Source organism: Ictalurus furcatus, chromosome 8 (genome assembly GCF_023375685.1).
Source record: "Ictalurus furcatus strain D&B chromosome 8, Billie_1.0, whole genome shotgun sequence".
Taxonomy (NCBI): Eukaryota; Metazoa; Chordata; class Actinopteri; order Siluriformes; family Ictaluridae; genus Ictalurus; species Ictalurus furcatus.
Window position 1 is genome coordinate 5,967,770 of NC_071262.1, and position 15,970 is coordinate 5,983,739.

Genomic DNA, 15,970 nt, shown 5'->3' on the forward strand with positions numbered 1-15,970 from the left:
AGTCATTTCATAGACAATGCTTTTCACAGCATAATGTAAATCTGTTTATTGAGGTTTAGAGGTCAGTCAGACTTAAACTGCAAACTCTCTCTGTCTAAGACCATATGGGGTTAGTAACTGTCTTCATGAAGGCTAGCCTTGATCATGTGCTCATGCTGATTAAGTGCAAAGTCATACCTTTCCTTTATAGCCTAAATAAACCACTTGCCCCAAGTTACTACAGCCCATCAGAACTCCAACACCCTTTTGAGGCACAAAAAAGACTTTAGTCCAACTACATGTCTTAACACATGAATGCTGTGTCTCAGAAACACTGGCAAAAACACACATCCTACAGTTTATGGAATAAAACTAAATCATTTAAGACAAAAGTATTTTTGAGCAAGAAATCAGTGCAAGTATGGTGATGCAGTTAATTTCATCACTAAGAGAAACTGGGCTAGAAAAAAGTCTAAAACTAGTCATGTGCTTATTATTTCATTAGTCACTGGAATCTGAGGACAGTTACATTCTCTACCAGCATGGGTGATAGCAACTCTCAGGGGTCACAGTGAGAAATGCACAGAATTTTAACCCTCTGAGGTCAGCAAAAAACTTTAATTAAATTAAGGGTATCATCAAGACACACATGACAATTTGTACAAATTACACTGTTAGAGCACAGATGAAAGCAACAAGTGTGAAAACATTCCACAAGATTGTGATACACTTACTCTTAAAGCTGCTGGCTTACTAAAAATAATTTTAAAAAATAATTGAGAGATGACAAACTTCATAATTATTGGTTATACAATAAACCATAATCTATAAATCTATACCATTATATAACTACTTTATCCCTGTCCTTGTACTGTGCTTTTATCAAAGCAGAGATGCTAGGAGGAGATTGCGAGTAAACAAATGTCACATTTTTCCAAATGAAATGTTGCCACGGTTCTTCATTAGGCTAGATACTTAGCAAGATAACATATAGTTCTTAAGTCTTTTTTATGAACATTGTAAAATATGCAGTGACAGTGGAAGCAAGTCAAAACCATTAGGAATATTAAACTATTATGAAAATCCTCAGAACAATTTACCACAAATTCCCACTAGATGCATCACATAAAGAACTGACCAATCCATACTTGACACATCTCAGCTATGTTTCCATATTCGCTAGCAACAGCACCTTCAATTTTAGTCTACTTTGGCAACTTCGCCATTTGATTATCAGTTATCAGTAGATGAATGTGGTGATGTTGTTTTTTGGTTTGAGACAGACATTAACTGTTTAATGTTTAATAATTAACTAGTACTAGAGACAGATACCTAGTTAAATTGTTGAATATTCCAGTTTATCTTGCATTTACAATTAATTTGACAATCAATTGGCTCAAATTATTTAATTCGAATCTGTTAATGTACATTATTGTTGGAGAATGTCAGTTTTCCTAGTAATTGAACACATTTAATTTGTTTTACATTGGTGCTTGAAAGGTTGGGTTTTTGTTTGTTTGTTTGTTGTTGTTTTTTTTAGAATTTTTTATATATCTGCATAAATATTCTATCATTGATGGAACAATAAATTTTGAGTTATACCAGTGAATTCTGAAGGAAACTGTCAGGACATCTGTCCATGAAGTGAATCTCAAGAGAAAGTGGGTCATGCAGCAAGACAACGGCCCTAAGCACACAAGCCATTCTACTAAAGAATGGTTAAAGAAGAATAAAGTTAATGTTTTGGAATGGCAGAGTGAAAGTCCTGACCTTAATTCAATAGAAATGGTGTGAAAGGACCTGAAGCAAACAGTTCATGTGAGGAAACCTACCAACATCGTAGAGTTGAAACTGTTCAACACTGAGAAATGGTCAAAAATTCTTCGAAGCCAATGTGCAGGACTAATCAACAGTTACCACAAATGTTTAGTTGCAGTTTTTGCTGCACAAAGGAGTACCAGCTACTGAAAGCAGAAGTTCATATACTTTTGCCACTGAAAAATATGTAATATTGGATCATTTTCCTCAATATATAAATTACAGAGTATAATATTTTTGTCTTATTTGTTTAATTGGGTTCTCTTTGTCTACTTGTAGGACTTGTGTGCAAATCTGATGATGTTATAGGTCCTATTTATGCAGAAACATAGGAAATTCCAAAGAGTTCACAAACATTCAAGCACTTCTGTATATCTTTACAGTTCCACAGTCAGGTGTACCTCATGCCTGGTTTTGCCACACGATATGACACGTTGCTTGTTTTGGTCTTCTTCAGGACCTCAGCAGCCAGAGCTTTCGCCAGGGCAACCAGCCAGAGAGCACACAGGAGAAAGAGAATCATTTTATACAGTGTTACTACCAATAGGGAATGATTAGTCTGCAATTACAAAACAGTTCAAACAAAAACATCATAAAACTGTGGAATAGTGGGACCAGTATATTTGTGTTTTTTGTTTTTTCCATGTTTGTGTAAATTATCATAACATATAAACGCTTTGCAATGTTCAGAATTCATGACATCCTTATAACTAAACGTGTGTTTACAGTGTACAGAACACGTTATTTTGTAAGATATATGGATTTCTATTGAGTTTATGTTTCACTTACAAGCATGAGTGGAAAAGGTGTCTATCACATCTCTGTTGTAACCAGTGTAGTTTTTAAAGGCTTGTTAAAATAGAAGCACATTCAGTGCAAACTGGCCTTAAAACTAATCTAAATTATACTTCACTTCACTTGCAAACCAAAATTCGATGAATATCACGAGTTGGCTATTCATATGATATGTCCTTGCAAACACAGTACACGCATTTTCATTTAGCACTTAAATTAGCAATTTGTTTAAAAAATAAATAAATAAATACTCAAACACCAACATGTGCAGTGGCTGGTTGTGTTGATACTACATGGGTGGGATAGAAACTAATATCTATCAATACCTTGACAACCACAACAACAACAACAATAATAATAATAATAATAATATGTAAGTCACTCTGGATAAGGGCATGTGTTAAATGCTATAAATGCCCCAACAACTTTAGGTAGGAGATTTAGTACAGGTGCATATCAAAAAAATTATAATAATGTGGGAAAGTTTATTTTTTCTGTAATTTAATTCAAAAGTGGAACTTTCATATATTTTAGATTAAATGAGCTGTAAGCCATAATGATCAAGATTAAAATATATATATATATATAAAGTGAAATATTTCAAGCCTTTTTTTTGCTTTTAATCTTGAGATATATATATATATATATATATATATATATATATATATATATATATATATATATATATATAATGTTAGAATGTATACTCAGCAAAAAATTTATTGTCTCTTTTTCAGGAGACTGTATTTTAAAGATAATTTTGTCAAATTCAAATAAGTTTTACAGATCTTTATCAGAAATGGTTTAAACGATGTTTTTCATGCTTCAATGAACCATAAACAATTATTGCACATACACCTGTGGAACATTCCTTAAGATATGAACAGTTTACAGGCGGTAGGCAATTAAGGTCACAGTTACAATAACTTAGGACACTAAAGAGAACTTTCTACTGACTCTGAAAAACACCAGAATAAAGATGCCTAGTGTACCTGCTCACCTGCGTGAACATGCCATATACCTGCTGCAGCGAGGTATGAGGACTGCAGATGTGGCCAGAGCAATAAACTGCAATGTCTGTAATGTAAGACGCCTAAGACAGTGCTACAGGGAGACAGGAAGGACAGCTGATCGTCCTTGTAGTGGAAAATTACATGTAACCATGTCCCTGTGCAGAACTGACAAATCCTGTGCAATCCATGAGAATGAGATGTACTGTAGCACTTAAAGCAGCTGGTGAACACACCAGATACTGACTGTTACTTTTGATATTGACCCCCCGCCCTTTGTTCAGGGACTCATTATTCCATTTCTGTTTGTCAAATTTCTGTGAAACTTGTTCAGTTTATGTCTCAATTGTTGAATGTTTTTATGTTATTACAAATATTTACACGTGTTAAGAAATTTGCTGGAAATAAAAGCAATTGACTGTGAGAGGACGTTTTATTCGGCAATGTGGCAGCACCTGCAAAGGCTAAAATGTGGAGACAAATTAGAGATATAGCAAAATGGAAATAACTACACCAATACACCAACTGAGCCATTGTGCTAATTTGTATTGTGGTCAAATTACAGCAAATGGAACCTTTTACCATGTACACCTTTAACACTTTTCATGAAAAACAGGACTACATGGAATCATGCAATGGCAATCTCAGTCTCTGGATTTGAACCCTTTTGAATATGTGTGGTCCACATGCGCATTAGAATATAAAGGTGTGTGAAATGTTCCTCTATAAGTTATCTACAACTTTATTAGACATTACAGGAAGAAGCTCAGCTCCACCACACATTAATTGTTAAAATTATTGCTTTGCAGAAAAAAAAATGCTCTATTTTTTATGTTTTATTACAATTTTTATATATATTATGGATAACATTGTGTTAAAATAAAACTAACCTGATTTAAGGTCAAAATATAACTCATTGCTTGTGGTGTTCCTTTGTTATATTACTTTTTGCTCATATTAATGAAGGGTGACAAAATACCGGAATTAAGCCTAACTAAAGATCATCAGGGGTGTGGGGAGTGTGTGGAAGAACTGGAATTAGCCCACAGAATCACACATACTTGTACGTGTCTATGTGTTAATACATGTTCTCTCTTTAATCTTTTCTTTAACAGAAATGTAATAACATGTACCAATGACAGTGTCCTTATTTCTTTGTCCAGGACCACAGTTCACTTCTATTTTGAAAGTTAAGCAAAAGCACATGTTGAGACAAATTATAAAATAGGAAAATTTCTTTGTCAGTTGTAGTTAAGCCTCAGTGTGTCTCTTCGCAACAAATAATGTCATGTGCTCTTAAATTTGCTCATGTGACAAACCATGTGCTTATATATGAACAATGCCACCTTGTGGAAGACATAATCTTAATTTGTTTGGTCTACCTCAGTTAACTGAAATATCAAGGGAATGAGGCCTTTTTATTTTGTCCACATTTTATTATTTGTTGATTAAACATATATATCAAACAAGTAGGCAACCTTTAAAAAATGGTCTCAGGAATGAGACCATGATACCTCCCCACCCCAAAATATGTGCTAGCTCTAGATATCTAAGTGATATTGGTCTGTGAGTATGATTCATCTCATTGTTTCTGTTTTGGTCTGAGCCCATAGTGCCCTGCTGATGCAGTTTTGTACAAAGAAAAATGTCTCCAAATGAGCAGACAAATCAATAACCACCCCATTAGATCACATCTTATATGATTTCCAAACCATCAGTCCATGAGCACTCGAATAGAGTGCTCGAGTCAGGGCATGAGTCAGGGCCTTCTACTGTCTTCTGACACTCCTTTATTCCTCAGTTTGTATTCAGCTGAAGATGACTTGATGGTCATAGTTACTAGAATGGGAATAAGAATATTCCAGTTTCCCTGTTCACAAATGTGGCCCACATACCTACTGTTGTCATCCAGCAACATAAAATCCTGTGTTGGATCTAATAAGACATTGGACTACTGATTGTAAGATTGTGAGTTCAAATCCCAGCACCACCAAGCTGCCACTGCTGGGCCCTTGAGCAAGGCCCTTAGTCCTCAACTGCTCAATTGTATAAAAAAAAATGTAAGTGTACAAAAAATCAAGAGGACTAATGCACTGAAGGCACTTTTTTCCAGGAACAAAACCCAGCTTGCATTGGGTTAGAGAGCAACTACACTGTTGTTGGTATATTTAGAGCTCCTTACTGAGTCTAATTGGTTTCAGAAGACTGAAATTTCCAGCTTTCTGGCCACTGGGATGTGGGGACATTGAAAAGGTGGGGCCATGAAAACTGGATAACGTCCTTTCTGGACAGACAGGCTGTTCTGAGTCATACCAAAAACTCCCAAAGTAAGACAACAACATTTAAATTTCTCCTCCTCAAAATGGCCTTAGAAAAATGGGATATTTCAACTTTTGTGTCTTAGGCTGAAAATCTAAACATTTAAACAAACATCTGGGCCATTAACAGATGTAGGGAAACTCAGCAACAAAGTATAAGAACTGAAATTATATTAAAACATATTAACCTTAAATTATATTGAACATAGTTCTCTCTCTCTCTCTCTCTCTCTCTCTCACACACACACACACACACACACACACACACACACACACATATATATATATATATATATATATATATATATATATATATATATATATATATATATATATATATATATGATAATTATGATTCAGCTTATAGTTAATAGCCTATTTTCTGGCCATTTGACTGGGTTTAAGCCAAACCTCCATAACTCAAAACAAGTCAGCCTATAAATAATGTCAACTTGTTTGGAGGGGACCGTGTAATTTATTTTAAAAATAACGGGGTCCCTGCCTGCAAAAAGTTAGAGAAGCCCTGGCTCTGAGGACTGACAGGGCATCTTCCAACACGCTGGTAGCTCAGTGTCCGTGAACTACTCTGATGAGGAGAAAACTGCGGTAGTAAATCTTTTGCTTTATTTCAACGTGGTATTATGACAAATTCGAGGACCGTTTGAACTAGTGGGGGGAAAAAACATTAGAAAACGGAACTATAAATCAGTTGCAATTTAGTAGCCCAGTTGGTGGCTGTTGGGTATGTTTATGTTACATTAAATGTTACCATACGTTGTAACAACAGAGCTTCAAAAGGAAATGTCTGCAGCACTTTTATTAATATTCTGTCTTTTACATAAACTTTACGATGTTATGTTAAGGAAAAAACATACTTACCATTTGATGTACGATCTTGTAAAGTTGACTGTTTCAAGCCTCTCGTGCTAGCAATGATAGATACAAAATCCACTTTAATGAAGCGGCTCCAAAAAATGCAGACATGCTGCCTTCGTTGTCCGGTTGTCAGGAAAAGACACTCTTCTGTTAGGCTGTTGGTTCTCTTTGCTGTAGGTCGTGTCACGCAGTTCATTTCTCTGTGCACTCGTGCCTGCCTTAAGGTTCCACTGTTTTCCTGAACGAGGACCGTGGGGGAATTCCGAGGACTCACACTTTCCCTCTGAACCCACTGGGCAACATTCACTCAGCAAGAAACGCTCGAGAGCCTGCGCCTATAATGGACAAGCCGGACATTAAGCCCGTCATTGACCTTACCGGCACTGAGTAAAACGAAGACCGAATCAATTGCTAAAATATCTAAAATATTGCTAAAACCACGCCTATAGCTGATAGACTATGCTACGTTTAATGTAGTTTGTAGTAAATTAAAATTACACTTCGCCTCTAGAAGTAGGCTTTAATTAATCCCTAGTCTTGTAAAATCGTATGATTCTAATCTGAAAGCACATTAACGAGATGGTGGGCTGTTTGGTGTTATAATTCGGTGTCACTTTAATTAAAGGGAAATATATGTAGACTCTACTTCCTTATAGAACGAAAAGTGTACTGTTGTTTAACAAAAGATAAAATTCACCCTGGCATCTAGGTGTAATAAATACGCAACAAAGAAAACATACCTTCCCATACCGGGAGTCGAACCCGGGCCGCCTGGGTGAAAACCAGGAATCCTAACCGCTAGACCATATGGGAATCTATAACTCATTGCATCGGTCCTGTCTATATTTGTTGAAATACAATATATATTATTTATAGTATCTTCTTCGACACGAGGTCGCAACTTGTAATCATAACATCCAAGCAGGAAAAGCCAAAGAAAACATCCCCCAACTTTTAAATTCCTAATCGTCAATTTGGGGTAATCTCACTTCCTCCCCAGGTTAACGGAGTGACGTCAAATCAACATGGCCACGAACAGAATCACAAGTAAACAAAGTAGCACTTCTTTCCTTTAAACAAGTTGTGCTGTATATACAAGTGTTTACGTTAGATCTATCAACACAAACACATTCGCTTGCCAAATCGATAACACTGACAATATAGATCTTGTTTGAGGAGGAAAATATGCATCACTTTTCAGTTAGCTGGCTAGTTTGTTGCTTAAGAAAGAGGGTCATGAAGTCGTCCATGTTTTTTTTTCACTTTGTTATGTTTAAAGCTTAAGTTCACAATGCACCGACAGACGCTGACCAACGCCAGCAGACACGTTTGTCGGTTTTTGTCTCATCAGTGTGTTACCCCTGTTGGCGTCTGTTGCCGTTGATAGGCGTTTGTTTTCACCGACTGAACATGTTCAATAGGCATCTGTCGGTCGTGAAATGTCTGAACGGTGTGGTATGATTTTCCAACAAACTCTGACGTAATTTGACCTGGGAACGAATCGTTGCCATGACGATGAGGCAAGTGTCCCTGAAAACTCCATAGAAACAAAAGCCCGTGCACCAGGTGTGATAAGTGCTAAATCGTTGTTGTGGGTGGAATGACAGATTTCTGGACGAATCAGAAATAAGAGAATAAATTATGTATCGATGTGTTATTTAAACAAAATTGTTTATTTTGACCCCTGATGAGGATCATCTCGTGTTTTGATATTAATCGGGATAATCCGTTAACCGTATGCCATTCTGTTTCATGAAGTAAGAAGCGACATCGCAACAAATGTTTAAAACTTACATGTGCATAAAATTATTGTTCATAATGTATGGCCTAACAATGGTCTTAGCTTACCATATACAGTGCCCTGCACTAATATTGGCACTCTTGGTAAATATGAGCAAAGAAGGCTGTTGGATATCAAACAATTGCAAAAAAAAATCACAGGTTTATCCAAAAAAAAATCTTTGTTAAATATAGGTGTGCAACAATTATTGGCACCCTTTTAGTCAATACTTTGTGCTACCTCCCTTTGCCAAGATAACAGAATACAGAATTATCAGAATACAGAATACAGAATCTCTCCAGATCCTTAAAATTTTGAGGTCCACGCTGGTGGACTCGCCTCTTCAGTTCACCGCACAGGTAGATCCAACCGTGGCCCATTTTAAGCTTTCTAGCAGATGCAGTCAGGTTTTCATTTATGCCATGTATCCTAACAAAATGTCCAGGTCCTCTGGCAGAAAAACATTAAAGCCCCAAAACATTAAAGAGTCACCACCATATTTAACTGTGGGCAAATATATGTTTCTCGTATGAATTCATGGGGTGCCAATAATTGTTGCTTAAGACGTCTTTCGTAGAGTTGTTGAAACTGCTTGGGGTCAAACCAAACAAAATTTTGAAAGCCTTGCACATCCTTTGTCTGCAGTTCTCTGCATAATTTTAAATAAGTGCCTGTCTCTTACATGGCAACAACCAAGGCTTCAGCCACAACCTCTTTTTTTTCACTCTTCCTCTTTTCAGGAGAAGAACGATGCATAAATATACTAGTAATAGTAACATTTTGATTGTGGTAAAAGGATCTTTAATTTTTCAACCAGTCTGAGTGTCCATAAAAAAGTTTGCTGGTGTCTGTTGTGGCAGTGTGAACATCACAGCTGTGTTTCACAACATTCTAAATCCAATGGCCAACTTTTAAATGTTGGTGATTGTTGGCATGGGTCAGCGTCTGTCGGTGCAGTAGAGTTGGTGTAATCAATCCCGGACTTGAGTCCAATTACAGTGCATCTGCTGTGAACGTATTCACAGCACTTCACTTTTTCCACATTTTGTTATGTCACAGCCTTATTCCAAAATGGATTAAATTCATTATTTTCCTTAAAATTCTACAAACAATACCCCATAATGACAACATGAAAGAAGTTTGTTTGAAATCTTTGCAAATTTATTAAAAATAAAAAACAAAAAAAGCAAATGTACATAAGTATTCACAGCCTTTGCTCAATACTTTGTTGAAGCACCTTTGGCACCAATTACAGCCTCAAGTCTTTTTGAGTATGATGCTACAAGCTTGGCACACCTATTTTTGGGCAGTTTCTCCCATTCTTTTTTGCAGGACCTCTCAAGCTCCATCAGGTTGGATGGGGAGCATTGGTGCACAGCCATTTTCAGATCTCTCCAGAGATGTTCAATTGGGTTCAAGTCTGGGCTCTGGCTGGGCCACTCAAGGACATTCACAGAGTTGTCCTGTAGCCACTCCTTCGTTATCTTGGCTGTGTGCTTAGGGTCGTTGTCCTGTTGGAAGATAAACCTTCACCCCAGTCTGAGATCCAGAGTTCTCTGGAGCAGGTTTTCATCAAGGATGTCTCTGTACATTGCTGCATTCATCTTTCACTCGATCCTGACTAGTCTCCCAGTTCCTGCCACTGAAAAACATCCCCACAGTATGATGCTGACACCATCATGTTTCACTGTAGGGATGGTATTTGCCAGGTGATGAGTGGTGCCTCATCATGGTCTGAGAGTCCTTCAGGTGCCTTTTGGCAAACTCCAGGTGGGCTGTTATGTGCCTTTTCTGATTAGTGGCTTCCGTCTGGCCACTCAACCATACAGGCCTGATTGGTGGAGTGCTGCAGAGATGGTTGTTCTTCTGGAAGGTTCTCCTCTCTCCACAGAGACACGCTGGAGCTCTGTCAGAGTGACCATCGGGTTTTTGGTCACCTCCCTGACTAAGGCCCTTCTCCCACGATCGCTCAGTTTGGCCAGGCAGCCAGCTCTAGGAAGAGCCCTGGTGGTTCCAAACCTTCCATTTACGGATGACAAAGGCCACTGTGCTCATTGGGACCTTTAATGCTGCAGAAATGTTTCTGTACCCTTCCCCAGATCTGTGCCTCGATACAATCCTGTCTCGGAGGTCTACACACAACTCCTTGGACTTCATGGCTTGGTTTGTGCTCTGACATGCATTGTTAACTGTGGGACCTTATATAGACAGGTGTGTGCCTTTCCAAATCATGTCTAATCAACTGAATTTACCACAGGTGGACTCTAATCAAGTTGTAGAAACATCTCAAGGATGATCAGTGGAAACAGGATGCACTTGAGCTCAATTTTGAGTGTTATGGCAAAGGCTGTGAATACTTATGTACATGTGCTTTTTTTGTTGTTTATTTTTAATAAATTTGCAAAGATTTCAAACAAACTTCTTTCACGTTGTCATTATGGGGTATTGTTTGTAGAATTTTGAGAAAAATTATTAATTTAATCCATTTTGGAATAAGGCTGTAACATAACAAAATGTGGAAAAAGTGAAGCGCTGTGAATACTTTCCGGATGCACTGTTTGAACGAACTTGGGTAAACTTGTAATCAAACTTGGCACGGACTCTGAAGTTTTTCTGAGTACAGTCGAGTTCGTGTCATGTGTAACTTGAAAAGAAAGATAAAAAATAAATAGCAACATAAAAATATAGCTGCAAGCAGCAATGGCAGATTCCTCCTCAAGATTGCAGACCATTTAAAAATTTACATGGTAGAGAAATGTATCTCACAGATACAACATTTCAATGCATTTGGATCAATGGCAGATTTTAAGTTCATTTTTGTAATTTTCCACAAATGATCATTGTAGAGAAAAATCAGGAGTCAGTGAGCATTTTGGAGAATTACTTTGTGCTGCTACAATGCAACTTTAACATTATTTTTAATTTATTCCTGCTGCTATATCATTCATTTGATTTACTGCTGCTATAACATTAACTTGATTTACTCTGTGCTGCTATAACATTAATCTGAATGATTTCCTGCTGCTAAAATATTCATTTGATTTACTCTGTGCTGCTATAACATTATTTTAAATGACTTTGTGCTGCTATAACTCAGTGTTGCAGCACTGAGAATACATAATACAAATACACTTTTTTTTTTCCTGAACAGTGCTACAACCTGTTTATATTTACTCAACTCTGCATTTCGCAGACTGCTATACTTACACGAAAGGCAAAACATTCGGGGGAGAACAGTGCGTCAACAGTCCCACCTCTTCTCCACCACACACATGCATGCACACACACGCAAAGAGCAAGAGACAGAGAGAGGAGATTGTCACAAACAGCAAAACTCACCAAATACAATCACAAAAGATTACAAACTAGAAAGATGAATAATAAAAAAAAACCTCACAAGAAAAGCTTCTTCCAGACTTTACACAAATGATTCAACGCGTGTTCTTCACTCCGCCAAATTAAAATGGCTACAGCATGCAGAAAAACTACAAATAAAGTTGTATTTCAAAGTGTTCTTTGGCTCGATCCAAGACAAACAGTGCCATCTAGTGGACGATAAAAATATTGTTAAACATAATATAACATTATCAAAGATAACATAACAGGTCCTTTTAAAATCAATGTTTTTGGAGATATTAAGTTGGCATCACACATGGTAACATACTGTAGTGTCCTCTTTGTGTGTGGCACAGATCAGGTCCATAGGTTAATGGTCCACTGATTTATGGACACAAGAAATATGTGCAACAGTTGTCAGTTCACAAATATGTAAATAGTTCAGCCAATTTTTGATTCCTTATTGCTTATCACGCTATAGAAAGACATGTTAAAAGCCCATTATGTCAATTTATGCATCCACAAATAGGAAATGCAATTGGAAATACAGTTTGCAATTGCTTTTGAATATTGTCTGCAAAATACTTCCATAGACTGCAATTCCAATTTTAAACATATCGTTTAAGACCTGTTGTAATCAATAATGAAATGTGGGACTAAATAAGAGTGGACCATGGCAAAGAAATCTTCTTGACTCTGTTTATTCAAGAAATCCTTGCTGACCACAGACTGAATACAGAAACACCATTTGACCCAATCAAGAAAAGAAGGTGTTCCCTGGTGTTGAGGTTTAGATGTAAACTATTACTCTGCTGAAGATTCAAAATTTTTAGAAAGATAAGAACAACGTAATACTGTACACATAGATTGCAACAGATAAAACCAAATAATTAATAAGATGTTTAAATTAGTCATGAGTCACCTGCCTTTACAACAAGAAAAGTGTATTTGTAATCCTCACAAAAATAAAATGGCAAAAGTTAGTTATTTTTAACAAAAATAAAATAAAAACACATGAAAATCATAAGAAACATGGTAACTGGTTATATCCATCAATCTTTTGACTCAAATCTTATCGTGATAAGATTACAAATGAATTTTTACAAATTACAAATTTTTAAGCATATTCCACATTGAAGTTTAAGCAATATGATCTAAAATACTTTAGTTGTAAATGCCCACATATATGATTTTCTCCAGGAAAGTTTTTACTTGAAATACTGTGTCATTTCAGCAAAAAAAAAAAAAAAATATATATATATATATATATATATATATATATATATATATATATATATATATTTACACCACTATGCATTTTAAGCTCATTTAGATAAATTATTTTAAGTGCTAACAATTTCAAAATCTAGGTACTGTTCCATTATTTCTAATTAACTTTACATTAGACAGGGTGTCCGCAGGTCCTTAAAAAGTCTTACAATGTCTTAAATACCTTAATGTAAAAATGAGGCCTTAATTAGCATTAAAATTTCTTAAATTCAAGTTTCAAAGGTCTTATAAATGCAACCGAACTGACACCGTAAAGAATATTTAGATTTTATTTTGGTTGGTTGCTGTTTGAGATGGTAAAGCCATGTGACTGTTTGCACTCAGAGTGTGTGTGGCTCCTCAGTGTTTGAGTGGCCCGATCCACAGAAAGCGCTGCTCCACACCAACTCCATCTCTGTCTGTGCTGTGAGTTTGAGTCGCTTATAACCTGCGTTTAGACACAACACGCGCCAGGTTCACTTTGGTTTTATGTTAGCGTAATCTTAAACATTTTTGTCGGCAGAGGTTTCACCTGAAGCATTTCACCTGATTGGTAATGAGAAGTGAATTTTAAAAAACTGTTGCCAACTAAAAGGTCTTCCTTCAAGTTTCCACCAAAATAAAAGCCACATGGTCTAACACATAAAAGTGAATTAAGTCAGAAATATTATATATAATAAATATAATATTATACTGTTATATTACTATTTGTACCTCAACTAAAATTGTGTTATTATTTTTATTATTATTATTATTATTATTATTATTATTAATCAGTGCAAAGGTTTTATAATATATATATATTTTCTTCTTTACAAAAATTTCTGTACATTTCTAACACTACTTGTTACATTACCCTGGCATTAAATTACAAAAACACAAACAAACAAACAAACAAACTGGTAAACACTGCTGCAAGGGGGTTTCTAATACAGTTCCTGAGGGAGTGATGGTAAATTTGACATCTTTTTCTCTTCTGACTGCCATAATCCATCGCTCTATATATTTTTTCCTCTCTTGGAAAGTCATGGGAAGGAAATACTGGATTTTCCTTTCACTGTTGGAGGAAATGGTAATGCAAGAAGAATATTTGCTCTGGTCTCCCATACTTTACTTAAACCCATAAATGGATGCATGAACACAATCTATTATAGCTGATGTATCGTGTAACATGACTGAAGTGACATGCAGGTCTTAAAATCTTTTGGAAATGTCTTGAATATGGTATTAAAAAGTATTACATTTGAAGTGCTGATACCTGCAGATACTCCGATACAAGCTTCAAAGTTTTCGGTTGTGAATCGGTCACATCACTACTTGGCTGTATCCAATCAGCCACGCACACGGACCCTTTTTAAAGAGACCAAGACGTTTGATCCTGTTGTGCCTCTCTGATATTAACACTATTTCTTTCACATTTTTGTGTTTCCACTGTTTGGTTTATCCTTTTTGCTGATCTCCTGACCTTTTGCCTGTTTTTTTTTTTTTTTTACATTGACTCTGCCTTACAATTTGGAACTGTTCACCTGTGTTTTATACAGTAAAGACCCTGCTTTACCTGCATTTTCATTCGTTTGCACTTTCATTTCATGACAGAATACTTCACCGACAACGTAAACGGCCTACCGAGCTCTGCTCATGCCTGAGGCCAAGGGCTCAGCCTTTCAAGAATAGCTCAAGGCGGCTACAACCCCGGCAAGCCTGTTGCCGACCCACCACCTGCTTCCTGCCTGCATGCCCCAAGTCTGCTCCCTGGCTTCTCTGGAAGTAGACCACATAGTCAGTGCCAGCCTCGGCACCTTGAACTTAGTTTTGACACTTTGCCAGAGGGCCAGGACCACTGGGAGGGGGAGAGTGTTTTGGTCTGGGGATCTGTTAGAGATATGTAGGTAACTGCTGAGATCTGTCAGGGGATCTGTCAGCCCATAGCGCAACAGCACGCACTTCCGGATTGTCAAACTTTTGTTTACTTTGTACACGTGTTTTTTTTATGGCTTATGTCATGTCTCCGCCCCTGTATTGTTATTGGTTGTGTCCCTAACAAGTCTCACCTGTTCTGTTTTTAAGCTTGATTTATCAAAGCTTGACTATCAACCCAGAGGTTGATATTTAATCCTCTCATGTGTCTTTATTCCCCGCGCAATATTGTTTCAGAGTTTCGCCGCCTGAACATTACAGAGCCTTTTGTTTCCATAGTGACGTGATCTTGTTTCCGGTTTTTGCTTCTGGAGTTCCCCTGTTGTCTCTGTTTGTACATCGCATGACCCTTGCCTGTTTTGTGGACTATGTTTTTGATCACGATTTGGATTTGTTTGCCTGCCTCTCTTCAAATAAAGCCTTTTACTACAATTGCATCTGCCTGCACCCCAGTTATGTGACACTCATGAATTTTATAAACAGTTTTGTGATGTTTCTACAGATGAAGTGCAGGTATCAGGCAGCCAGAGAGTAACAGATTACAATAGGGAGCAGTCTGCAAGGAGACACCACATATCCACTGGGCTGACCATCGGTTTTTCTGGTACTATAATGAATTTGGATATACATTAGATATTACATCTAATACCTCTGGGGGGGGGGGGGGGGGGGGGTGTCATGTAGAACATTATTGCTAAATTTTGTTGCTTTGTAATAAACATTGCTGAGACAAAACAAAGAGAACAGACAGTGACAAAAAGGACAGTATCACTGTCTGTAGCTTGATGAACTGGTAGACTGGACAGGTGCATCTCCCCATTACATCAGCTGAAGTGTAAAATGACTGCTGAATTTGAGCATGATTGTCAGGT

General features: G+C 36.9%; 1 protein-coding gene and 1 non-coding gene across 5 annotated transcripts in view; both read right to left on the reverse strand.

Moving 5' to 3' along the window:
* Positions 1-7,841, reverse strand: part of elf1 (E74-like ETS transcription factor 1) — a 42,564-nt gene extending 34,723 nt beyond the window's left edge. For 2 of the 4 annotated variants that reach the window (XM_053630412.1, XM_053630407.1), the window contains exons 1-2: positions 6,800-7,841; positions 2,199-2,271 (exon numbers count right to left, since the gene is read on the reverse strand). The gene's annotated coding sequence lies outside the window, so the exon portion shown is untranslated. The remainder of the gene's footprint in view (positions 1-2,198; positions 2,272-6,799) is intronic. The other 2 variants (XM_053630409.1, XM_053630410.1) reach the window with 2 other exon arrangements.
* On the reverse strand, positions 7,538-7,609 carry trnae-uuc (transfer RNA glutamic acid (anticodon UUC)). The gene has a single exon. It is a non-coding gene; the product is annotated as a tRNA-Glu (tRNA).
* Positions 7,842-15,970: the final 8,129 nt, after the last annotated feature.